Here is a 26640-nt window from a genome sequence, read left to right on the forward strand (position 1 = left end):
TTTTTATATATCACCAATGTTATTCAATCTGCACATAAAGCATGCAGTAAAGGAAACAGAAATCTGAAGAAAGAATTAAAGTCCTCTAAGGACAAATGAAAACATTGTGGTTTGCTGATGACATCTTAATTCTGTCAAGAGATAGCAAAGAAACTGATACACTAGTTGAACAAGTTAGAGTGTCTTAAAGAACATCAAGAAAAGCAAAACAAGGGCAACAAAGATTAGTCGAATTAAATCAGGCTATGTTTTCTGAAGGTATCTGGATTGTAGCCTTCTACAGAAATGAAATGTTGATAAGCATTTCGGACAAGAAGAGAATAGAAGCTTTTGAAAAGTGGTGCTACCAAATAATGTTGAATTTTCATAGGCAGCTGGAGTAAGTAATGAGGTGGTACTGAATCTTCTCCATCTTTTCCTGTTTCGCTATGACATTGTTATGCAAGTTTTGGCAGTGTTAATAACAATCTGTGGCCAGATGCACTTTCCGTCACCATAAGCTCCCCCTGCCCCAGAATGTAATATGCATACAGCTTTTATCTATGTCTAGGCTAAATCTCATGATCAATTTTCTAAATGTTTGTGTAGTGTGTATCTGAGGTAGGATGTGGGTATCAAGCCGGCATTTATTTAGACGAATGCGGGAAGTGCTTCCAGACCACATCCAGGCTGGACGGCTTACCAGCCATCATTAATCCAGAAGACAGATTCGATTCTCCTCAAATTCTGAAAGCAGCTAGTTAATGCACTCAGCTGTCGGCATCAATGAGGATGTGCTGAGTGGGATTGGATAAAAAGGATATTTATGCATACTCTGAATGCAAGACAGGATTGGTTGATAGGACATATCCTAAGAGATCAAGGAATCATCAATTTGCTAATGACAGGCAGTGTGAGGGGTAATAATTGTAATGGGAGACAAAGGGATCAGTACTGCACAGAGGTTCAAGCTGATTCGAGTTGCAGTAGTTATCCAAATATGATGAGAGAATGGTCAGACTAACATAGATAGCTGGATCAAACCACTGTTCTGGCTGAAGACATCAATTCTTTATCCACATTTATATTCCATATATGGTTACCATTCAGATCACCTTCTTTGGTATTATTACAGTCTTCTTGAAGCTTTGACAGCTCACCTTGTACACTTCATACTTATGGAATGGAACAGCATTTCGTTGTTATCAGAAGGTTATTAATAGTTCTGAGGGGGTGTCCTTTGCTCCAGGTGCCTTGTTTCGACTTACGTCTTTCAGTACTCTGACAAATCCCTCTTGCAGTACTGCAATCCATTTTCAGTCACTTCCTCTTCCTTTTCATGATATCTTCCTAGTTTCACTCCTTTGTATGGCCCTTCTACACATTCCTATCGCCTTTTTCGGGTTTTCCTTCTTTGGTTGACATTGGCTTGCCACATAAGATGTTGATATTCATACTGCCAGTCCTCTCTTCCCAAGATCTGAATTTTCCAAAACAGTACATCTGACTTTCCTAAAGTCATAGCATGCCTACACACCTTTACACTTATCCTTCCTGCTTTGCTATTTTGCACAGTGTTAACCCTAATTATTTAGCCAACTACTCCCTTTAGCCTGCTTCATTTTTATTTTATTACATCAAATTCAATATCACATGTATTATCCAACGATTTCTAGAGGACTTTTTCTTTGACTGCTTGTTCCCCTGCAACCTTGACTACATCAATAATAAATTCTGGTTGTTTTAACTTATCAATGTCCCCAGCTACATGATTTCCTACCTTTCTGCAATTTCTTTAGCCTTAAACTGTGTATCATAATTAATTTCAGGTCAGAGTTCACAACTGCTTGTGGAAATGTTTTGCACTTTAAAATTTGGTATTAAAATCTGTCTTGCCATTTTATAATCTGCCTGAAGCCTTCCCATCTCCAGGTCTTTCCCAGATATACATTGTTTCATAATTCTTGTGTTTGGAATGATTATATTGCGCTCTATGCAGAATTATGAGATACGGCTTCCTCTTCCATTCCTTTCCTTTCCCCCAGTCTATGGTCCGCTATTTTACCTTCTCATTCTTTTACCATACTCAATTTCACTATCCCAACAAAACTAAATTTTAATCTCTGAATGTTCTGGTTGGTTTCTTTACATCATATATTCGTTTTGTGCCTTTGTATGGTAGGTCATGGTTTTACAACTATCTTGGCTATGATATCCGCTCACTATTCATTATTAGATGTGCTTCTGCATTCGCCTATCTGGTTTTGTGCTACTAATTTTGTACTCGCCTGATCAGAAATCCTGTTTTTCCTCTCCAGAGCAAAAGTTATTAGTAAAAATTAATAACTAATGAGTGAGGAAGCATTAACTGACCCTCACTTTCTTAACGAGGGGGAGAGCATGATTTCATGCAGAATTTGAACAAAAACTTCCATCTTTATTTGCAAGATTAAATACTAATTTAATTTCAACTGCTGCTTTAATAATGCCATCCAAAAGCTGGCAGTGCATGCCAGAATCTGTTTGTTATACTCCTTAGGATGACAAACAAATGCCAAGACAATATTCTGCAATAATAGATTTGCTAGACTGTTTTAAGCATGTGTGATGCTTATGCTCAGTACACCAGTCCCTTACAATCCTAGTAGTCTGACCAATACATAACATGCCACAACTGCTAGGAATACTGTAGACACTTATCATACAGAAATCAAGATCATCCTTTATGGAACTTAAGAGGACCCTTTTCTTAGGGGGTGATTGGAAAACACATTTACAACCATATTTCCACAAAAACATGACCAATCCTATAGGAAAAACTTCCTTCTTAACAAAAAAGGCTGTAGACTTTGCTGCCACCTAAGGGTTATCATCTCACTGGGTGCATGGCAGATTGATAGCGCAACACACACCTGATCCATCTTTCATTATAACCATTCTTACAGAAGGTGACTCTGGTGGGGTAACTCAGTTAAATTTTCAGGGTCTGAGCTGATGTCTGTCATGTGAACCAAGGTACGGAGTACCCCTTCACATTGAGCCATACAGTGAGCATCATCCTGTACATCACAGTCAGTGCAAGGAGGCTTCTTATATGGGGCATTTCCCAACATACCTTCGACCTTCCTCCTGACCAACAGGGACATGTTAGACCGACCATGGTGAAACCTCTGTGACATCACTATGAGGTATCCGTGTCCAGACCCAACAGTTATTTTAGGGAGTGTATCGGCTTTCGTTGTCATATCTGGTCTGAACCCGATGAGCCTCCGTGGGGCAAAGCCCACATTTTTTACTTTAATTATGACAAATCATACTAATGACGACGTTTTCAAGAGACCCTCAATATCTGATGCATCATACTCATAAGACATATGTTTAGTTTAAAACCTATCAAATATGAGTTTCAACTAAAATGGTGAAATCCAATATGGCTTCTCCACTTTACAGAACTCTGTACAACCACAAAAGTAGGCTTCTCAAATGGTTAAAACTGGACATGTGCACATTATATTGACATCACAGCTCCATCTGTATGCTCACAGTATTGGTCACTGAATAAAACTTAAGTGAAAGTCAACACACAAAATAGGTCAATCGACCAACCATGTACCAAGTGAATGACAATACCATGACAGCACCGAAGTCTATGACCTTTCTGCCTTACAGGGGGAGCATTTCCAACAAGATTTGTCGTATTATGCAGAAATGTGTTTGAGCACCATCCTTTTAGATTCTGTAGATGATGATCTTTGTTTGTAAAAGGAGGGTGTCTACCATATTCTGAGCAGTTGTGGCATATCAGAGTAGCCAAACTATCAGGGCTATGGGAGAGCAGTGTACTGAGTGTAAACATCACACATACATACAACAGCCGAGCAAACCTGCTTTTGCAGAACATAGTCTTGGCACCAGTCGTTCAAGGAATATAACACAGAGTTCTGGCATGCACTTCCAGCTTTTCGGGTAGTGTTGTTAAGGAAGCAGTTGATATAAATAGAGACAAGAGTTCTTTGTTTAAGAGTGGAATCCTGCTCTCTCCATTGTCAAATGGTACACAGATCTACCTCACCCACTGGTTATTTTCACTATCAATAATGTTTGATGTGGATCATCTTTGGTCGTACGATAGCACTAGTGTTTATAGTTTCCGTGTGTGTGTGTGGGGGGGGGGGGGGGGGCAGCACACGTGCACTGCAGTTATGCCTTGAAAATGAGATTTGCATCTGTTGAAATATCGGCGATTGTTGACATCACCCAGCTGCATTCCCTGAGGTTATTTAACATTGTATGTCAGGAGAATCTCCAGTCTCTCAGCTTCACTACTGATCAACATACCAACCCCCAAATGTCGACACGCTGTCAAAATTACTAGAGGACTATTTTGTGCAATCTGCCTGAATGGATCAGGAGCTGTAACAGAACCAATTATAATTGTGTTTAAGATGGACAGAACAAAAACTGGGAGAGGTATTTCTACATGAATGTCCATTTTTCAGCTGGAGGAACCAACCAAAGCTAAACAGATATGTTACATTAATTTAAATGTACGATTGTTGCTGAGAAGACAAACCATCAATCCCACACACAAATGATATTCATGTTACACCAAAACCATCCAGTGTATTCCCCAGTAACAGGTCATTCAACAAGACTGTAATAGTACAGTATTAGGTCCAACCATTGACCACAATTTAATAGTGGCAACTTTGCTCTGCCCATTAAGAAGCCCCATAGGTGGTGGTATGTCCCACAGCCTACAAATCCCATTTGTGATTTTATTGAAACTAACATTTTTTTGCTTTGGATGTGAATGGACGTCATGCTACACCTTCCCCAGGTACTGTGGACACATCTACATGCACCACTTGGGTTATCCTACATTGCTATGGACATCTATATGCGTCCTGAGCCGCCAACCTCTCACTGCTGCAGACTAGTTACTTCCATATCTCTGAATAAGAAAGTCTGAAGTATTTATTATGCAAGATATGTGCTTTATTGCATCCTATCATTTGCAAAAAAACCTTGTTTCAATATCTTATTGTTATGACCACACAAATTGCACGTACAAGGACATGAATGAGTGCGACAGAAGCAACTGTCCATCAGATATAAAACCCAATAACTTGTGAATAAAATGAGGTATCACCCTGCTCTCAATTTTAAATAAAACTGACGCCTTATTTACATTTCAACCATTGGGATGTACAAGCTAGAATCAAGCATATGAAAAGTTTACGCAATGCGTTTTTTACCTACGCAAAGTCAACAAGCATGATGGGATGCACGTGCTACAACCACAGCTCCCATGAAAGCCTACATTAAAGTCACCCATAGCATAATACTGCCTACATCAGCATGTCCTTGGCACAGTGGACATTTCAAGCAGCTGTTTGCCCAATTGTGTATGGCCATCAATCGGGTGCAACAAGAAATGTGATTCATTTGACTGTGAGAGACATTTCTATTGATTTCCTCAGTTGCAGCCCATATCGTCTTTATGATGATATCCCATTTGTATTATTGTTTATAGACTTGCTTTACCACGTCCCATCCCCGAACTCAGTCTCGCAGAGGGCAGTTGTCATAATGTCTTGGCTCATCAGTGTATATAATTTGGAGTTAGCTACCTTATGGTCAGCAGAATGGCCATTCTGACAGTCTGCAAAAAGAGTTTCAGGCACAGATCTAAGTGTCACAATCTTACTCAACACAGGGGGAGTGTTGCAAACTCAATTTCATTTATCCTCTACCTGAGAAAAGTCTGCTTTTTTTCTACAGCTGATTTTTGGAATGGATTTAGTCTCTGGTCCCATATTAATAATGCTAATTTATTAAGGAATATATCTGTCTACACTGTGTAGCCTTGTTATCACTAATGTGGTATCTCAACACAAATTATTCTCCCCCATGTCTCCCCCTCTTCTTCTCAAACATCTTTCGTATGTTAAGTATCCTAAACCAATGGATGAGAGACTTAGCTGTTCCAATATTTTGAAGGTGGCTTTTTAACATTCCTAACGATAATTTAACTTGAATTTAACATGTACTATTATGTTCTCAATTGTCTAGAGTTTATAAACAATTCTCATTTGAAGTGTCACTGTATTAGAGATGTAATGAGCGTATTACTTTACGAGATGCAGTGAAAGTCTCCTCATACATTTTTTGCCCTCATCTAATAATACTCGTGATGGATGGGTGTACTACTCCAACATTTTCATTCTTTTGAGTGTTCGATGTGTATCACGCAAAGAATTCAGTTTTGTACTGAACTGCTTGATACCACTCACCACACTACCCTCCAGAATTGTAATCAAGTTCAGTTGTCTATAAATTCGTGACTTAAAACCCTCAAACATAGAGGGAGGATACATCAGGTATAGCACAGAAGTACATTTACTGCAAGCACTTACCTTGAAAAATGTAGATCACCTATCTAACTACACCATTCCAGAGCTCACTTGCCAATGGATACCTGAAGTAGCTTTATGTTGGAAGTAAACATAGTAGGGCACTCATCTAAGTCAGTTCTGACTTTCCAGTATTTGTATTAGATTAGATTTACTTTCATTCCAATTGATCCATAATGAGGAGGTCCTCCAGGATGTGGAACATGTCAGAAAAACAATACATGACTAATATTTACAACTAAAACAAATAAGCTAATGTACCATTCCACAGGTCCCAAGTGGAATGATCATCATTTTTTAATGAACACTATATGAAAGAGTCATTTTACAAATACTAAGGCACTGAATTTAAAATAAAAAGTTTTTTATTTATTTGTAAGATAATAAACATGTAATACAACTACTATAATACTTATTTACAATGAACACATTACTGCACTATACACAAATCAGTTGGTTTTACTGAGAAATTCATCAATGGAGTAGAAGGAGTTGGCCACCAATAACTCCTTTAGGCTTCTCTTAAAGTGAATTTCATTGGTTGTTAAGCTTTTTATGGCTGCTGGCAAGTTATCATTTGGTGATAGTCTCTTAGCATTCCAGAAATTTCCAAGCTATAAAATTAACGTTGCTATTGTAGTCAAATATTTGTGTTTTCACCACATACGACAAAACATCCACTAACTGAGACACATTTACTGTACAGAGTATGTGACTATCTTTTCCATAAACAAAAATCACAGATTTAAAGCTGAGCGAGGTGGCGCAGTGGTTAGACACTGGACTCTCATTCGGGAGGACGACGGTTCAATCCCGCGTCCGGCCATCCTGATTTAGGTTTTCCGTGATTTCCCTAAATCGCTCCAGGCAAATGCCGGGATGGTTCCTTTCAAAGGGCACGGCCGACTTCCTTCCCTAATCCGATGACCTCGCTGTCTGGTCGCCTTCCCCAAAACAACCAACCAACCACAGATTTAAATCACTGATACTTCATTGTATCTTCCTAAATCTGAGAATCATTTATGCATCACACTTTTGTTATTGTAATTTTTGTTTCATATGAATAATGCTTCACGATCTGTAAAATATTGTTATCAGCATATCTGACGACAAATTTACAGAAAATCTGGTGTCATCTTCTTCACTAACAACAAAGCCACAATTTTGTGGGCGAGATTGTATTGTGAGACTGAGGTTTCAAAGTCTTTCCAATTCCCTACAAGGTCATTTGGCAAATATAGATATCTTCCCAAATAAACCCACAGTTGTTAATTGCAGGAATTTGGGACTCCCCATGTCCAGACTGCTTGATACGTAATGTGCTCCACATGTTAACAAATCTTTCACAAAGATATTGCTCATTCTGCCTAATATTATAACATCCTGTTTTGGGTTTGTTGGTTGGATTGGGGGAGGGGACCAAACAGTGAGGTCATTGGACCTTGGGAGGAAGGATTGGGAAGGAAGTCGGCCGTACACTTTCAAAGAAACCATCCCAATATCTGCCTGAAGCAATTTAGGGAAACCACAGAAAACCTAAATCAGGATGGCTGGACGTGGGTTTGAACCACTGTCATCCTGAATCTGAGTCCAGTGTGCCATCTCACTCAATATCCTGTTTTTCAGTAGGTTAGCCATAATTTACGACATTACATAAAATGAAATTAAGTTCCTCATAGGACAATGGATCTATTGCAAGCATCACTCTGAATACACACTACACCAATCCTTTTGTGGGGCATCGAGTAAGAAGTAACTTTGCAACTTACAAAAGTTCTGTTGTATAAGCTGACAGAACCACTAATTCACAAATGGGTATCTTCAGGATATAATGAAATAGAAAGTAACCCGCTGCATACAAGAAATTTACCTTCTTTACCAGTTTCGGGCACTTATAAGGTTATACCTATCACATTATTTGCGAAAGTGTCAGACACTAAGAAGAGCACTAAGTGTCCGAAACTGGTGAAGAAATTAAATTTCTTTAACACAACTATTTGCTTATTATTTCATTATATATTACTAAGTTGCTGAGGAGGGATAAAATACCATCTTAAGTAGATACAATATCTGACAACCAACTTATATGTTCGTTCACTTCCTACAACACCAACTAACTACAAGACTGCCTGCCTAATTTCAAGATTATTTTGCCATTTTGATAGTTATTTATCCATAATAAGAACAGAATAAATAAAGTGGTTCTCTTACTTCCTGTTTCAGCATACATGAATATTTTGAACAGGCTGAATTCAATATCACAAGCAGAATTTATTTTGAAGTAACTAATCCTGAAACTGAATTAGCTTGCAATGCAACCCCTTCAGTTGTCAGTAACATTTGTAACTGCCATTCTCCAAATGGGTTAAATAGTGGAAGCACCAATAGTTGTAACTTCTAGAATTTCTGTTGAAACCTGCTGATGACGCATTACATCTTTTTCTAGTTCCCTTCTTCTATAAACCAACAATCTCAGAACAGTGTTAACTTCCTTGACAATTGCAAACATGACAGAACAAAGATGATAATGTCAAGAGGTAGTTGCCATATGGAATTCTCCCTCACGTTCTCTCTGTGAGAACACTACTTCCTCCAAAATAAACATTACTAATCATCCTTTGTGCTCAATAACCTTTTCGCAGCCCTCAACACATTCACTTGTTTTAGGAAACATTATTGCAGGATGAATTCTGATTATATGTACCATGTTTAACTTTGTATAGCTAATGTGCACTCTCAATAGTTGGGAATTTTATTTAATCAGTGCAATTACCAAACACCCTATTACAGTGCTGTTGCAGAGCAGAGTGTGGAATGTGCTTTTGCACTAAGATACTAAAATCAGTCCATGACTTATTTTTTGTGGTAAAAGTTGCAAATTTTTAAGGAACAAAAACTAATAAAAAACTGACTTACAAAGAAAATATACAAATGATGAGACCCTGTTATGGTCTTAGCAGCTAAATGTTTCTTCTAAATCTAAAGAGACTACATCTATACTCCAGAAGCCAAGTTCTGATGTGTAACAAAGTGCACTTTGCGCAATAGTGTCACTTCCCTTTTTGAAGTTCCAGTTGTGTATGGTTCGCTGAAAGAACAATTCCTGGCAAGCTTCTGTGTGGGCTCTAATTTCTCTAATATTATCTTCATGGTCTTTCTGCAACATATACATAGGAGGAAGCAACTTACTTGTTGACTCTTCTAGGAATGTACACTCGCTGACCTTTTAACAGTAGACTATACCGTGATGCCGACTGTCTCTCTTATCTGCTATTGGAATTGGCTCAGCATCTCTGATGTTTTTGTGCTTACTACACGAACCTAAACGTGCTGCTGCTCTTTAGATGATCTGTATTTCCTTCATTAGTCTTATCGAGTATCGATTACATAGTGACTAATAATTTTCAAATACTGGTTGCACAAGGCTTTTGTAGGCTACCTCCTTTGTTGGTGGAGTACATTTTCTTAGGATTCTTCCAACGAATCTAAATCTGGCATATGCCTTACTTGCAACTAATTTTATGTGGTCATTCCACTTCAAATCACTCCATATGCATATTCCTAGATATTTTATGGAAGTAACTGCTTTCAGTTATAGTTCTGCAACTCTGTAATCACATAATAAATGGCTTTTCTGTCTATATATTCACAGCAAATTTATATTTGTTTATGGCATTCCCTGCACCAAGCATCAATCATCTGCAAGTCTTACTGCACTTTGTTACACTTTTTCTAGCTGCGCAACTTGTCTGTATATAACAGCATTACCTGTGAAAAGCCTCGTGGAACTTTAGATATTGTCCACCACGTCATAAGTAATGGTCCTATAAAACCCATTTCAGGTAAACCAAGGTTTGTTTTACTTCTGAAGATTTCTCTGTTCATAATTACACACTGCACTCTGTTTACTAGAAACCCTTCAATATAACCACACAGTTAGCCTGATATTCCATGTGCTAGAATTTTGTGCACATGGAGACCATGCGGAACTGTATCAAATGCCTTCTGGAATTCAAGGAACACTGCACCAGCCCGAGACTCTGTCTCTACTGCTTTCTGGGTGTTTTGGACAAACAGAATGAGTTGAGTTTCACACGATCATTGTTCTAATAACCCGCATTGGTTCCTATAGAGGAGATTTTCAATCTCCAGAAATGTCTTAAAATGTGAGTTTTTTTCATCTGTTCATCAACTCTTCTCGAAAATGGGGATGACTTGCACTTTTTTCCAATTGCTAGTAATGCTTTGCTCCTCTAGAGACCTACAGTACACTGCTGTCAGAAGAGGGGAAATTCTTTCACAAAAACTGTGTAGAATCAAACTAGCATTCCATGAAGTCCAGTGGCCTTTTACTGTTGAGTGATTTCAGTTGCTTTTCTATCCCTTAGTCACTTATCTCAATATCCGTCATTTTGTCATTCATGTGACGATTTATAGAAGAAACTACAGTACAATCTTCCTCTGTGAAACAGTTTAGGAAAAAGAAGGGAAAAGGAAAAGTATTTCGGTCTTTTCTGTCATTCTCTGTTTCAATGCCATTATAGTCACGGACTGCCTGGACAGGTGGCTTCTATCTGTCTACTGATTTAACCTAAGACCAGAAGTTCTTACAATTTTCTATCAAGTTTGTAGATATTCATTGAACGCAGCAAACACAGCCCTCTGTATGCTATTTTTTTGCTTCATTAAGATTTTGTTTGTCTGTGAGACTTTGGCTACATTTAAATTTGGAGTGAATCTCTCTCTACTTTTGGAGCAGCTTCCTAACATGGTTTGCAAAATACAGTGGGTCTTTTCCATCCCTCACAATTCTGCTCGGTATGCATGTTATATGATGCCCTTTAACTTTGCCCATTGATGCTAAACTTTGTCAGTGTTGGAGATGAAATTTTTATGACGACCTGTCAGGTAATCTGAAATCTGGCTCTCGTCACTCTAGCTCAAGAGAAAGATCTTTCTCTGTATTCCTATTAACAGCCATGTTCAGTGATGGTGTAATGGTCTTGTGATCATTGATTGCTTGACCTACAATAACCAAGCTGAAAAGCTTGGGTCTGTGTCACCAGCAGATCCAAGAAGTTAGCTTCAGGGGTCAGTTCCCTGATTAACTGCTCAAGGTAATTTTCGGATGTGGTGCTTAGAACAATTTCAAATGATTATCTGTCCCTACTACTCACCCTAGTCCCTTAAGTTGGTTAGCTGGTTTGTCATATAATGGGGCCAAACTACAGTGTTATCAGTCCCAATCCCTTACGTCTCCCAGCCTATAGCTCTTCAGTTAAAATCTCCACCTATAACTATAACATGGCCAGGAAATTTACATAAAATATTCTCTAAGTTTCCCCTCAACTGTTCTGCTAATACTGTTGCTGAGGCAGAAGGTATATAAAAGACACCCAATGAGCATATTTGGCCCACCTTTATTACCACTTTTCACAAAAATTATTTCACATTCAGGTCTGTACTAGTCTCACTACATATCATATTTATTGCTACAAACATGCCTCCACCACCAGTGTTCAACTCTTTGCAATAAACATTCCAGTTGGGGTTTAGATTTTCATTGCTTTCACATCTGGTTTCAGCCACCTTTCTGTCCCTAGTACTATGTGGGAATATTTACCATTTGTAACTGAGATTAGTTCCAGGACCTTTCCATAGACACTCCTGTAGTTAACTAACACTATATTAAAATTTTCTGTCTCCCATCTGCTATGACAAATGCTACTCTATCTGGACTCAGAAACCATTTTATCAGGCCTGTGGAGATGTTACTCTATCCTAAAAGACTCACATTTGCACACATGTACTCTGCTACCCTATTAGCCACTTACTGCATGTAGTGCCTGCCTGACCTATTCACAGGAACCCTACAATTCTCCACCCGATAACGGAGGTCATGAATTTGCATTTGAGACCATCACAAAAACACGAGCCTCTGGTTTAGACCTTCCACTCTGCTCCAAACCAGAGGACCACAATCACATCTGGGATAGATGCTGCAAAACAACCCTGCAGGTGAGGCTAGCTGTCTTCACAAAATCAGCCAGTCACCTGTAGAAAGCAAGGATGGCCTCAGAATGCAGGCAACAGGTATCATTCGTGCCTACATGAGCCACAATTTGCAGCCGGGTGCTCCCAGTGCATTTGATCATTGCTGGCAGAGCCTCGTTGTCTAATGAGACTCCCCCAACTCTCAGGCAAGCAGACTGCCCACTATTTTCCTGAGTTGCTCCATCAACTGCCTAACATTAGAGCTCCTAATGACAACCAATTCCACCCTCTGCACTTGTCTGCATTGGCAAGTCCCAACAGGTGAGGTGTCCTGGACTGTCACAGATGTACTTTCAGTAGGAGGCAATACCAAGCCTGCTTTTAAGATGTAAGGGGACAGTCATGCGGCTGACACCCACTTATGCCTTCTCCCCAGAGATTAGCGACCTCAGCACTGTTTGCCAATCAATTTCAAGTAACTTTCAACCAGCCAGGACTTGCAAATTTGGAAGCAAAGCTGCATTAGGGAACCCAGACAACACTACAGGCTCCAGAAGTGAAAAAGCATTCACCTCAGGCATCCCAATGCTTCCACAGTCCAGGATAGAGGTCTGAAACCTGTCTAATATGGCTAATACAGCTTCCAGCTGTTTACAGACAATGGCCAATTCTCCCTGCATACACAAATGTTCTATATACATCACCCACAGTCCCTATCCATCTTTAATCGATAAACAAAAAAAGAAAAACTAGTTCTGGTGTCTTAGATAGCACTGATGGCAATACTCAATCAATAACAAGAAATGGAAAGTGCAAGCTGCTAAAAGAACACCAGCTCACTGACCAGACATGGATTGAACAGACAGATGATTAACTGCACAATGACTTGAGAGATTTTATCTGAAATAAAAATTAGTACCAGGAAAGTGAACCAGAAATAAAGATTGTTTATGTAAACTCATCAGAATACCATTTGGTAGTAACTTCAGTTTTCTAAAACACAAGCACAAGAGAGTTTATTTTACAAAAGACATACCAATCATTCACTTACACTGATGTCATTTATTGGAAAGGAAGCAATGTAAGAAATTGCAACAATATTTTTATCTCCAGTAACTGACTTACCTTCTTACATATGTTGTATTCAGTAAAGAAAATCCAGAACCATACAAAAGATTAAAATATAAACAACAGTGATTACACAATGAAGCTGGAGAAACAGACAATATCAAACTATGTGTTCTCATAACAAACTGTGCCACAATACAAGATGAGCACATGCAAAACAATTATGCCTCTGTGACATGTACTTGTTTCACTTACTGAGCCCACAAGCAAGCAGTGCACTTCCAGTAACTGATCAGTGAAATTGCACACATACAGTGTGTGAACTCACAATTTCTTGTGTCCACAACTGTGTCTGTATTCACCCATTGTCTTTGCATCCTTATCGTCTTTCCCCATGCAACAAAGAATATAGCACAGTTCAGGAAATGGTTCTAGAGTGAAAGGCTTCTCGCTCCATAGACCAAATTCATTAATTTACACAATATGTCACCTCTACTACCTGCCACTCAACTGTGCTATAGTGAATGAAATTAAGAAAGTGACTGACAATTGTCCACAGGGCAGTTACCATATGAACAATCAACTAGAGAATGAGCCCTGACACACTTTGGGTCATTTCACTAGTCATCTATCAGCAAATCTGAAACCTGCAGCAAACTCAATAATAGGGGAGCCGTGCAAAGTACCACGCAAACCCTGCACAGAACCACATACATGGTCTCTGTGTGTGCACGTGCGTGTGTGGTGATAATAGTGTTGCTTTTTGTTCATATCTAAACTACAGCTATTCAGCAAGTACGTCTTCAATACAGGTTGGCTCTGAGCACTATGGGACTTAACATCTATGGTCATCAGTCCCCCTTCAATACAAATGGACAGTTTCCTCTAAGTTACTGTTTATAATCCATCCACAAGTTTTTCAATTATTGTTAAAATCGTGTGTCTAAGTTCCAACAAGGTGCGTGCTGCCTTAACTTCACACACAAAAACTTCAGTCTCCCTCCATTCAAAACTATATGAGTATAAATAGCTTTCAGAGGAATACATTGACACTTTTGGAACAATCTTTTAAATCTAATAAACACCTAAATCTTCAGTATAAAAGAATTATTCAAACACCTACCAAATTACCTTGTGTAGAAATTCCAATGTTCGGTCCCTCATTATGCTGTCCATACACACACCCAGTCCAGAAATCAACAGTGTGAAACATTTTTATATCAATGGACAAGCCTATTTCATTGAATTTTGTTCCCAATTGTCTACCCCCTGAAAGTTCTGTACAAGTTTCATTACCAGATGGTATTGGCCAATGTTAGAAATATTTCCAGCTCATTCTACTTACCTATTTCTTCAAAACACATTTAAATAAATTATTATATGTATAATGAGCTCATTTTTTCTGCATGCCCCAAATTGATAATGATTGGATCATAGTGACAATGTCATTGAGTTTTCACTTCTGAAAATTTCAAATTTTCTCATCCACCTTTTACATTTTCCTCAGTATACACAGCTACTTTTCACTTCATTGCTTCAGCCTACACAACCTGTTTGCCTAAATCGTGCAGTACTGTTGGTATTTGTGGCATCGGTGTGATCACCTTCCACATGAATAGTGTCTCAAAACACCTGCAGAAGGAAAAAAAAGGCATTTCAGGAAAAAATATTCTAACTAGTGCATATGCCATCATATGTAAGCTTTTCAAACATGTTAATGAAAGTGCACTAAAAAATAATACTGTAAATATCAAATAACAATGCCAAAAAGTTTTAGTGCTCAGAGTATTTTATATTGCATGCCTAAGTGGAATTTGAAGGGGGGGGGGGGGGTGAACAAACAAATGCAAAACTAAAGTATTTCTAGGACCATAGTTCCATATAGTTTTCCTTTTCATTTCTGCACCAACAACCACCTGCTATTGCCATAGTTTACATTTGTGTACATATCAGTTTTATCAAAAGGCATGTAATTAGAAAAGTTCTGAAATGGAAGAAATAAACAGTAGCAACACTGTAATCTCTTTCCTAACTACAAAGCAGTTAATAGCAGATCCAGTTACACAGAGTTGCTACAGTCAATTTGTATGTTCTCTATTAAGAGGCTCTAAGTTCTGGAATATGCTCTCACCCCAGGCTTATGAAATGGAAACATCACTGGCCCGCCAACAAGTTACATGCATTCAACTACAATAAATTTATCCAACAGAATTAAATTTATGTAGATGCACAAAACCATCCATGCAGAGGACCTCTAGGCCAACTTCACATCTGAAAAATCACATGTGGTTGCAGTACCTATCTCTCTACTCTCCTGACTGCCAATGATAATGTTATGCTCTGTGCACCAATCGAACATTATGCTCCATACAGTACAATCTACTCACCCCAAACTTGCCTCATTCTGAACTGTTCCTATAATTCTACAAGTTACTATTTTCCCTGCATGTACGATGAGAAACGTCCTCCCAACAGATGGGTTTGTGACAAAATCATCCTACAAACAGAAGACAACGTGGCAACATGTAGAGACAAAATTCTCTCAAGTTTCCAGCCACATCAAGTGGTTCAAATTCCATGATCTTTCTGCCAAGTACGCCTTGTTGATTACCAAGTGGTAACTGTCTTTGGGTAACTACTACCATCCTTATATAGCTTAGGTGTCTTCTGTCACGTCATTGGTGCTCATTCCAGCACCATAGAAGATAATGTCTTCATTGCCTGCTGGATGTGTGTGCTTCAACCTCCAGACGGCTGGGTCCCAAGCAGTGCTTAGTGGCAGTCTGCCATCTTTATTGAGGGTGTTGTCACAAATTTGTATCTCTATCGCCTCTTTCATTACACTGTCCCATTCTCTTTGAATGCAATATGATGACCATTTTCTAGAGCATGCTCTACTACTGCTGATTTCTCAGGGTACTAAAGACGAAAGCATTTCCTGTGTTCTACACAGCACTGTTCAATAGTATGCAGTCAGTCTGATAGTCTGTCTACACCCACGTGGTATTTACATACTCCTGGCATTCTGATGCCTACATTGTCTGTCAGGCCTCCTGAGTTGTTGAATTGTTGGAGCCCTGAAAACAATCAGTTTTGTGTCTCTTGAAGCCAGCTAATTTTTCCTGTTACTAAGCCATAGAATGGCAAAAAGCAAGCTTCTTTGAATCCTCCTCAGGCTCCTTCAGCTTCCATGTTTTTGGAAAGATACCTTGTAAAATATTGCAGTTGTTAGAGCTGTTTTCCTCTAATACTTTCCATAAGTGGCTCAACTCCTACAATAGGTTTCCAGCATCTGAGACAGCCTGCACTATGTGCCAAGGTCCTCAGAACAGAATGTTCCTGTGATGGATGCTGATAGCTGTTAGCGTGCAGATATTGGTCTGAGTGGTTGTGTTTCTGGTAAACACTGTGGCTGAGCCACCCATTTTCTTTACAGCAGACGGGGATGTCAAGAAATGAGAAATCAGCATCTGTCTCTACGTCCATTGAAAACCTTATGTCATGGATACTCTTGATGGGGTCCACGAATTCTGCTCGCTTTTCTCATTCACGAGACCAAACAACGAACATGGCATTGATGTAACAATAAAAGCAACTAGGCTTTGCCGAAGCCGTGTCTAGCGCGATGTCTTCAAAGTTCTTCACACATAGGTTGGCTATAACTGGAGCTAATGAACTCCCCATCTTGAAGTTCCCGTCTGATTATAATATCCACCGTCATAAAGAAAATGGTTAGCTTTGATGTGGTGTCATTATTCATGTGCATTGCAATGAAGAATTCTATAGATTCACTCTCCACTTATTTGAAAACACTGTTGTGGATTTATTCAGGCACACACTGACATTTTCTATATGATTGAGAATATTTTAATTATACGTATGACATCACAATAGGGAGCCCATTAGCTCCTGTTATAGCCTACCTGTCTATGGAGTACTTTGAGGACATCACCCCGGACACTGCCCCTGCAGACATTAGTCGCCGTTACATCGACAACACGTTCGTAGTCTGCTCCCACAGACACGGTCCTCTTACCCGTACTGTAACGGTTACGCGCTATGAGTGTCTTTTGTTCAACCACGTCATTCCAGCTCTCCAACAGTGTGGATGGGATCATTTTTATGCAATATGGTGCACCTTTGCACACTACAAATCCAGTTAAGCAGCTGCTGAAGCACCATTCCAGAAACGCTAGAATTATCAGCCGCCATTTCCCCACAGCCTGGCCATCCCGTTCACCTGATCTTAATTTGTGTGACTTCTGGCTGTGGGGCTATCTGAAAGATGTGTTCAGTATTCCAATTGCAAACTTAGCTGCACTGAAGGCATGCATTGCACAACAATCTGAACGTGACCCCGGAAACACTTCAGTCAGTTGTGGAAAACGCCATTTCTCAATGTCAACTTGTTGCAGAGAACGATAGACAGCATACTGAACATGTTTTGCGTCAGTCACATGAAAACTAATAATCCGATTTGATCTTGATTGATGCTTTTTATGCAGTTTTTGGCTTGAGGACAATTAAAAACTGATGTGAGTGATGCTTTTTATGTGGTTTTTGGCCTCAGGACAATTAAAAAATGGTTTTTCGCATCTGATGTGATATGACCTTGCCGTTGTGGATGGGCTTGACAATGGCCAGACAGTACTTGGCAGAAACCTCGTGGATTTTAAACCACTTTAAGCAGCTGGAAGTGAGAGATAATTTTTTCAAAATGATACTCTACAACACACACAAGTGTGTGTGTGCACTGTCATGCATTCTCGTGGTGTTGGGTTGCAAGCTTCACCAACTCTGCTCAAAAAAAGAACAGCAATCCTAGTCAGCATTATAGATTTTTGCACAGTGTGTTATTTTGGAACAAAATAATGTAACTATGTGATCAAAAGTATATGGACACCCCAAAAACACACTTTATCATATTAGGTGCATTATGCTGCCACCTACCACCAAATATTCCATATCAGTGACCTCAGTAGTCATTAGACATTAAGAGAGAAAGCAGAATGGGTACTCCGTGGAACTCATGGACTTAGAATGTAGTCAGGTGATTGGGCGTCACTTGGGTCATATGCCTGTACGAAAGATTTCCACACTCCTAAACATCCCTAGGTCCACTGTTTCCGATGTGATAGTGAAGTGGAAACGTGAAGGGACATGTACAGCACAAAAGTGTACAGACTGACCTCGTATGTTCACTGACAGACCGCCGACAGTTGAAGAGGGTCATAATGTGTAACAGGCAGACATCTATTCAGACAATCACACAGGAATTCCAAACTGCATCAGGATCCACTTCAAGTACTATGACAGGTAGGCAGGAGGTGAGAAAACTTGGATTTCACGGTCGAATGGCTGCTCATAAGCCACACATCACACCGGTAAATGCCAAACGACGCCTTGCTTGGTGTAAGGAGCATAAACATTAGACGATTGAACAGTGGAAAAACATTGTGCGGAGTGACAAATCACAGCACACAATGTGGCGCTCCGATGACAGGGTATGGGTATGGCAAATGCCCAAAGAATGTCATCTGCCAGCGTGTGTAGTGCCAACAATAAAATTCAGATTTTTTTGTGTTTGGTGAGGTCTGTTTTCCATGGAGGGGGCTTTCACCTCTTCTTGTTTTGCATGGCACTATCACAGCATAAGCCTACATTGATGTTTTAAGCACCTTCTTGTTTCCCACTGTTGAAGAGCAATTCGGGGATGGCAACTGCATCTTTCAACATGATCGGGCACCTACTCATAATGCATGGCCTGTGGCAGAGTGGTTACATGACAATAACGTCCATGTAATGGACTGGTCGGCACAGAGTCCTGACATGAATCCTGTAGAACACCTTTAGGATGTTTTGGAGTGTCGAATTCGTACCAGGCCTCACCAACTGACATCAATACCTCTACTCAGTCCAGCACTACATGAAGAATTGGCTGCCATTCCCCAAGAAACCTTCCACCACCTGATTGAATGTATGCCTGCGAGAGTGGAAGCTGTCATTAAGGCTAAGGGTGGGCAAACACCATATTTAATTCAGACATTACCAATGGAGGGTGCCATGAACTTTTTAGTCATTTTCAGCCAGGTGTCCAGATACTTTTGATCACATAGCATATATGTTGAAAACAAGGGTAACTCATCTTCCACACTGATTTCCATTTGCGCAGAAATCTTAATAAAGCGATTACTCATGTTTCCAGTTTCCATTGATCATATACAGAAGGGGACAGTAACATTATTTAGATGCCTGGGGATTACCAGAAACTGGGATACTAACTGCCCGTTTTGACCAATGATGACATCACCATGCCAAAACCCCTATTCTGAGCGTATCCTACATGGTAACCAAATCATCTATCATAAGACTCAAAAAATACAAATACTACATGAACCTACGCACGACAAACCCACTGAAACTAGTGGGCTACATATGGGAAAACAGGGGTTTTTGGCAGGCACAAGCTAAAAATCCCAATAATAAAAACACCACCATTCAAGACACAACATACTGCAAAAAACAAAACACTCTAAACTGATAAAAGAATAACACCCAACAAAACCTTACAAAATGCATCGTAAGATCATGGTATCTCAACCTCCAGTCCACCTACATAGCTCAACGCTACAGTTAAAGTGCACTTAGGGTGTCCGTAGCTTTTCTGTTGGTGTTTTAGCTGCTAACAGTGTATGTGGTGCACAATGGGAAATGAATGCAATGAATGATGTGTTAGATAAGACAAGATGGTGGAGCCTATGATAAAACAGTTTTGAATACACGTCATAAATGGCTCAATGTTTTTTTCAATTAAATCATGGGAGGAAGTATGTGGATCAATGTTTGTTATTAATAACAAAGTCGCGCTTTCGATACGTTAATAAACACCAATCCAGCTACTTTTTCCCAAAATTTAATTAGAAACACTGATTCACTAAGTGGTTACAGGGAAACCTGATAATAGCCTTAATTTTACAACATTGTGTTTTATATGACAACATTCTGCACAGTATGTTCATTGTGTCACCATTTAATTTTGTACACTCCACATCATAACAACTATGGCACTCTGAATGACAATATCAAACCTCAAACACATTGCCACCACACAAACTGCTAGAGGACTCCACCTCTTCATACACTATACCTTATCCATCAACATTTAATTTCCACTTCAAAACAAACACACTGCAGTTCAATGACCTCACACAACACATCGCAGCACTGCACAACTATCCAGCGTGTCAAAGCAGATTGGTGGTATCCCACAACCAAATATACACACTGACTGCATTTTCGCAGTATTCTACCAGTGAACCAAAGTCTCCAGCCTGCTTTACAAATGATTAGGCATCATTACATTTCATGTATAACAGGTGGTTGTCATTAATACTGTAGAGTAGTGTTATGGGTCACTTCTACTGTCCTGCTTGCAGAAGCGTGTGACCTGAGCTTTCTTCCAACCAATGGGCAGAACTATTTTCGTTTGATGGTTCTGAAGCATATTATGGTTAAAATAGGAGCTAAATAACAGTGAACATGTAATGGGAACCAAAGTTATGAATAAAGTCTGTGCAGCCCCACCAACAGTCAATAACAATGTATTTTTTTACTGGGAAAATATTACTGCTTGTTAATACTGAATACATTTAACATTCTATAGTTATGGTTAATATGAGACATTGGGGGTTAACTGGAATTCATCAGTAATTAATGCATGTTTTATCAATGCCTACCTGCAATTAGTCTTTTCAATATGGTGTTCTGAAGCCTGTATATGCTTTCACTGATCAAATATTAAATGCACTGAATAACCGAACATCATCCATTGGGATATTTTGTGATCTCTCAAGGGCTTTTGATTGGGTGAATCATGACAATCATTTTAGTACATGTAGACGAACACTAATGCCAAAGACTGTGCATGTAGCCGAGTTCTTCATAAGGCTTTGTATGCTACGTAGGGGAATAGACAAGTAATTTCATTATTGTTGGTATTTGCAACAATGTGCGTTCTTATATATTTTGGCAACTGCCATTTTCCTTGCTATACAAACATTAGGTATACTTGGTTGAACAATACTAGCCATCTGCTTTGAATCTAAAGGTAATTGTACTGTGCCGGAACATGTGACCTCATCGAGGTGTGTGTGTGTGTGTGTGTGTGTGTGTGTGTGTGTGTGTGTGTGTGTGTGTGTGTGTGTGTGTGTGTGTGTGTGTATGTGTGTGAATTGAATGTTGTAGACAGAACAGTATATGAAGAGGTGATGTGCACTGGCGATTTAATTGTGTGTTGGCAACATGTTTGTGAGACGTGTCATTTAATGTGCTGTAGTAATGATGAGGAGTGTACAACATATATGGTGACAACGGATTATACTGTGCAGAATGTTGTAAAATTTAAACTATTCTTAGTTGCCTGTGTAAGCACTAAGTGGCTCAATGTTTTTAATTGAATCATGGGAGAATGTTGGTACGTGAATGTTTGTTAACATATTGAACATGCAACTATTATTGGGATTACTGGAGACTGGTATACCACCCATTTTCTTTGACCAATGACATAGTTGCCATGCCAAAAACCCCATTTGAAGCGTATCCTACATGGCAAACAAAACATCTATCATTACACTTGCAGAAAATACAAATACCACACAAACCAGTACACTGACTAAACTCACTGAAATCAGCAGGACAAACACGGTAAAAAAGGGAGTTTTGGATGTGAACAAATTAAAAATCCAATAATAAACACAACACCATTCGAGACACAACAAACCTTACAAAACATACCATAAGATCACAGTACCCCACTCACCAGGTAATCTTAGCCAGTCTACAAGATATACCAAGTGAGGTGGTGCAGTGACTAGCACACTGGACTCTTATTTGGGAGGATGATGGTTCAAACCCGTGTTCGGCCATCCTAATTAGGATTTCCGTGATTTCCCTAAATCGCTTGAGGCAAACACCGGGATGGTCCTTTGAAAGGACATGGCCAACCTCGCTGCCTGGTCTACTCTCCCAAATCATCCAACCAAAGGAGATTACGTACTTCAGTGAGCCATCCTAGAATATTGGACTAGTGGGGGACCCATACCAAATGGTGGATGTATATGAAGGAGGGCAGCATGAATAGACAGATTGGTTTCACCCGTCGGAGAGGGTCACTGTCACTGAAATGCAAAAATCTGAACTGGCAGATAGCAACTTTCTTTTGAAATACTACTTCTAAAGTTTCAAGAAACAATAGTAAGTTAGGAATGTATTAGAACCTCTGTGCACACTAATTACAGTTCACGCAAACATTTGGGCATCATTCTCCTCACATTCCATGCACAATTGCACAGGAAGAAATGTACATTCATAGTACAATGCAAAGTACCCCTCTGCCATGCACTCTGAGGTTTGCAGAGTTCACATGGGCATATTTGACCCTACGTAGTGTATTTTGTGACTGCCTTCAATGGGATTCTCCAGATAATCTTTGAGCCTCACACCCACATTCCTTTATTACAATCAGAGAAACTATCCGCACCAGTTCTATAGCTTGTTGAAACACTGCTGACAACTTTTGACCCATAATGCTTAGCTTGCAAACACTCAACATCTAAGAACTTCACCCTCATATGCTATAATTTACACAAATTCAATTAAATCTATCTTTTGAACACCAATCAGCTGCATGCATACTGGCACAGTTGACAGTCAAATTCCTTTTATTTTACAAATCACAGACTTGAGAAATTACGATAATCAATTGCAGTGAATACAATGCATACGAAAACCCATTACAGTTATCAGTCTTGTAAATCAAGTGAGGTTTCTTGCAATGTTTACAGTTAACTTCAGTTCACTGTCATTTCAAAGAAATAAATGCTAGAACAGTTGTCATATCACATCAGCAATGTACCACAACGAAATGTGTAACTAATAACTCACTTTCACTTTATTCTTTAACAGTATGTTTGACTACAATGTTTCTAACATCTATCAGAACATAATTTTCTTTCAAGACAATAGAGTATTATCAAAAAAGATTTAATTCGTTTAATGGTTTGTCACACACTAGGAAAAATAAAGACCTGAATAGTCTGTAGTGTCAGCAACCCTACCTGTCGGTTTTCAGTTTCAGTTCCCCACGCAGTGACAAATCAATTTTAAAAGAAATTATATTGTCATCCACCAGAAAAGTATTATGTTCAACATCTCAGTAGCAATATTGTAAGTCTGGATGAAAAATTTTTGTTCAGTTCCATAATCTTATGAACATACAACTGGAACTGACTGAAATCTTCTGTTTTTAACGGAAAATGACAGCACATGGAATTCTGCAACATATAACAATATCCATAAGAATATAATGTTACTAGGCCCTACATACAAACAGCACACAAAAATTGGTACCAGAGAAGACAATGTCCCACATTCACTGCACTGGACTACATGAACATTAAAAGCCTGCACATTCAAAAAGTGATCTTTCCATAAAATTTATGATTTCTCAGTAACAACTGTTCTATGTGACTAGCTTACAGTAAGAACGCATTGCCATCACACAGTCTCCTTAAATCATCCGTGTGATTTTCTCTAATATCTCTTCACTTCTTAAATAAGACATGAAATTCTATAGATAAATGTAATTTTAGTTAAGACATGATTTCTAATTCAAACTAGGTCAAATTACAATATTCAAAATTATTTTCAAATCTGTCAGTTACACTAACAGATCTAACGTACTAAACTAGCGTTTTGCTCACAATACAGTCATATTAGTGAATAAAATATGTTATATAGTGACTGGCATGGTCTTAGAGGCTGCGGCAGTCCTGATTTCTGATTGTCAGCCATTTCTAAAACATGTTTACCACTGTTTGGATGGTCAATGCACAATGAGCAATACAAACATGACCATTAGCAAACTTGTCATGTGAACTTTTAAAAATTAATGGCTACATGCCAAACTAGAAACTTTAATATGCTCTTCATTTAATACAATAGTGGCAAAATAAAAATCAAGAAGTTCTTTATCACTACATTGTATATGAAACTATGTACTTTATGTATATATTCCATTTGTCTTGATACCGTAAAGCCCTAATTTGGATTACTTCCAGGCTGCAGATATTCAAGCAATCATAATTTTCAAGATTATAAAGGTGTGGCGGTCCATTAGATTATTGATTCCACCAGCCTCTATAATACTGTCTGTATTTTCTTTAAATGCTGTGACATGTAATTGAGCAACTGCTAAGGTCTTTTTCTAGTGATTTCAGATATTGCAAGAAATTTATTACACTGAAATCCGTTTATAATGACAATCGATTCCCAAATTTCTTAATTATGATGGTCACATTTTCTCATATTTTAATCTTTAAAAAGCTGTTCTAAAGCAACTTTACAGCGAAATGTTGTCTGGTTGACAATATTACACACAATCAAAGTCCAATAGCCAAAACGATCGTCAATATGGGGCAGTCGTCAATCCTTTTCAACAGCAACAGATCCTTCCTAACTCTGTTTATTATTTTGCTATGTGTTACTAAATACAAATTACAATAAGAAAAATAAATGTTCATCACAAAAAGAATAGCACATGTCGTAAGGCATCGACGTACATTATTTAAGACATACTATTGTATACCACTGTGTCGTATGCTATAAAAGCTAAGGAGCAACACCACACTTTCAGAATTAGTTCTAAGAGCAGTTCCATCATGAAACAAAACCTCCTATACTGAAAAGTTTGCCGGCAGTACGAAATACTTACGGAGGGAGGATGCTAAGTTCACCCAACCTGGATATGATGTGACGTCATTATGACGTATATACGCTTTAGTCGATTAAAACACCTATCGACTTTTACGGACGTTCGAGATTCTAAACTGTCGTCAGCTAGCGGCTTGTTTTGACACGTGCGATTCTGAAAGCAGCTCAGTGTGGTAGCGTTTATGTATTTCGCCAAAATAAAAGAGCTGGATATTAATAGAAATATTCCTGACCGTGGCCTTGAAAACACCACGTAAAAAAGTGAAGTCTTCTTATGTCCCGACCAGATTAGATTGTGTGATTGTTGTATTGAATGCTTACGCCGAAAATAATATTTATTTACTATCAAAGTTTTAGTATGGTTTCATACAATTGGTCTTGTCAGTACATATTAGATTGTAGCAGCATACTCTTGCTGACTTTTTTTTTCTTAATTTATATAGCTGAAAGAGAACTCGTGCAAGTTTGTTAGCTAAGTAATTTATATGTCCATCCCAAGATAGTCTTTTATCAACCATAATTCCAAGTAATTTTACACTCGGACCGCAGAGACAGGTACCTTAGTGTCCAGTAATGACTGATGTGTAGAATAATTTAATTTCGAACTTAAAAAGAAAAATATGAGGCATTGTTGAAGAAAAATCGTCGACCGGAGATGAAATACGAGGGGAAGTGGATGTCTCAATGTAATCTTAACCAAAGATTAGTGTCTAGTACTGATTCACGTATGAAATGATTGAATGCAGTGTCAAAGCATTCCATGGTGGTATGATAGTGTCAAAGCATTCCATGGTGGTAAGCTTTTCTCTCATTAGTCTCTCGAATGCTGAACACATAATTAGAGACGAGCAAACGAAAAACAACGCACAGGACACAAACACAGTACAATAAACGATTTAAACGCAAGGAACGCAAAACACATTTAAACGAATGGCGCAGAGCACAGCGCTACCCTGTCACAATCTCTGGAAAGTTCACAAAAGTCGAATAGTCGATATACGGTTTCTATCGTTTTCGATGTAGCGTGTATACGTCATATTGACGTCACATCGTATCCAAGTCCGGTGAACTTAGCATCCTCCAAGGGAGAAGGGTGAAGACAGGTGAGAAGTGGTAGCAGAGAACATGGGCCACAAAAAGAGAACATTATCTGACAGTTTTATCATTGGCTCATACAATAGATTTGCCTTGCTACCTCAGTCAACTAGTGAAGAGGCTCAAATAGATTTAAGTGTAGTCAGCACTCAACAGCCTTTCACTAGGAAACCAACTGCTTCAAAAAAAGTAGAAACTAGGAGGAAAGGTCTGTTGTTAGGTAGTAGCCATGGAAGAGGTGTGGGACAGATCTTGGAGAAAAAATTAGCTGACAGGTACCAGCTCACAAGTATTTTCAAGCCCAGTACATGTCTTAAGG

General features: G+C 38.9%; 1 long non-coding RNA gene across 3 annotated transcripts; it reads right to left on the reverse strand.

Annotated features, from left to right (window-relative positions):
• Window positions 1-6779: 6779 nt before the first annotated feature.
• Window positions 6780-25265, reverse strand: LOC126248844 (uncharacterized). Of its 3 annotated transcripts, XR_007545547.1 has the most exons (4): window positions 25076-25247; window positions 23573-23788; window positions 14803-15089; window positions 6780-7009 (listed from the first exon to the last, which is right to left on the reverse strand). It is a non-coding gene; the product is annotated as an uncharacterized LOC126248844 (long non-coding RNA). The 3 variants fall into 3 exon arrangements; XR_007545546.1 differs by lacking the exon at window positions 6780-7009 and having other exon boundaries at window positions 13487-15089; window positions 25228-25265; XR_007545545.1 differs by lacking the exon at window positions 6780-7009 and having other exon boundaries at window positions 13487-15089.
• Between the last annotated feature and the right edge of the window lie 1375 nt (window positions 25266-26640).

Source organism: Schistocerca nitens, chromosome 3 (genome assembly GCF_023898315.1).
Source record: "Schistocerca nitens isolate TAMUIC-IGC-003100 chromosome 3, iqSchNite1.1, whole genome shotgun sequence".
In the NCBI taxonomy this organism is placed as follows: Eukaryota; Metazoa; Arthropoda; class Insecta; order Orthoptera; family Acrididae; genus Schistocerca; species Schistocerca nitens.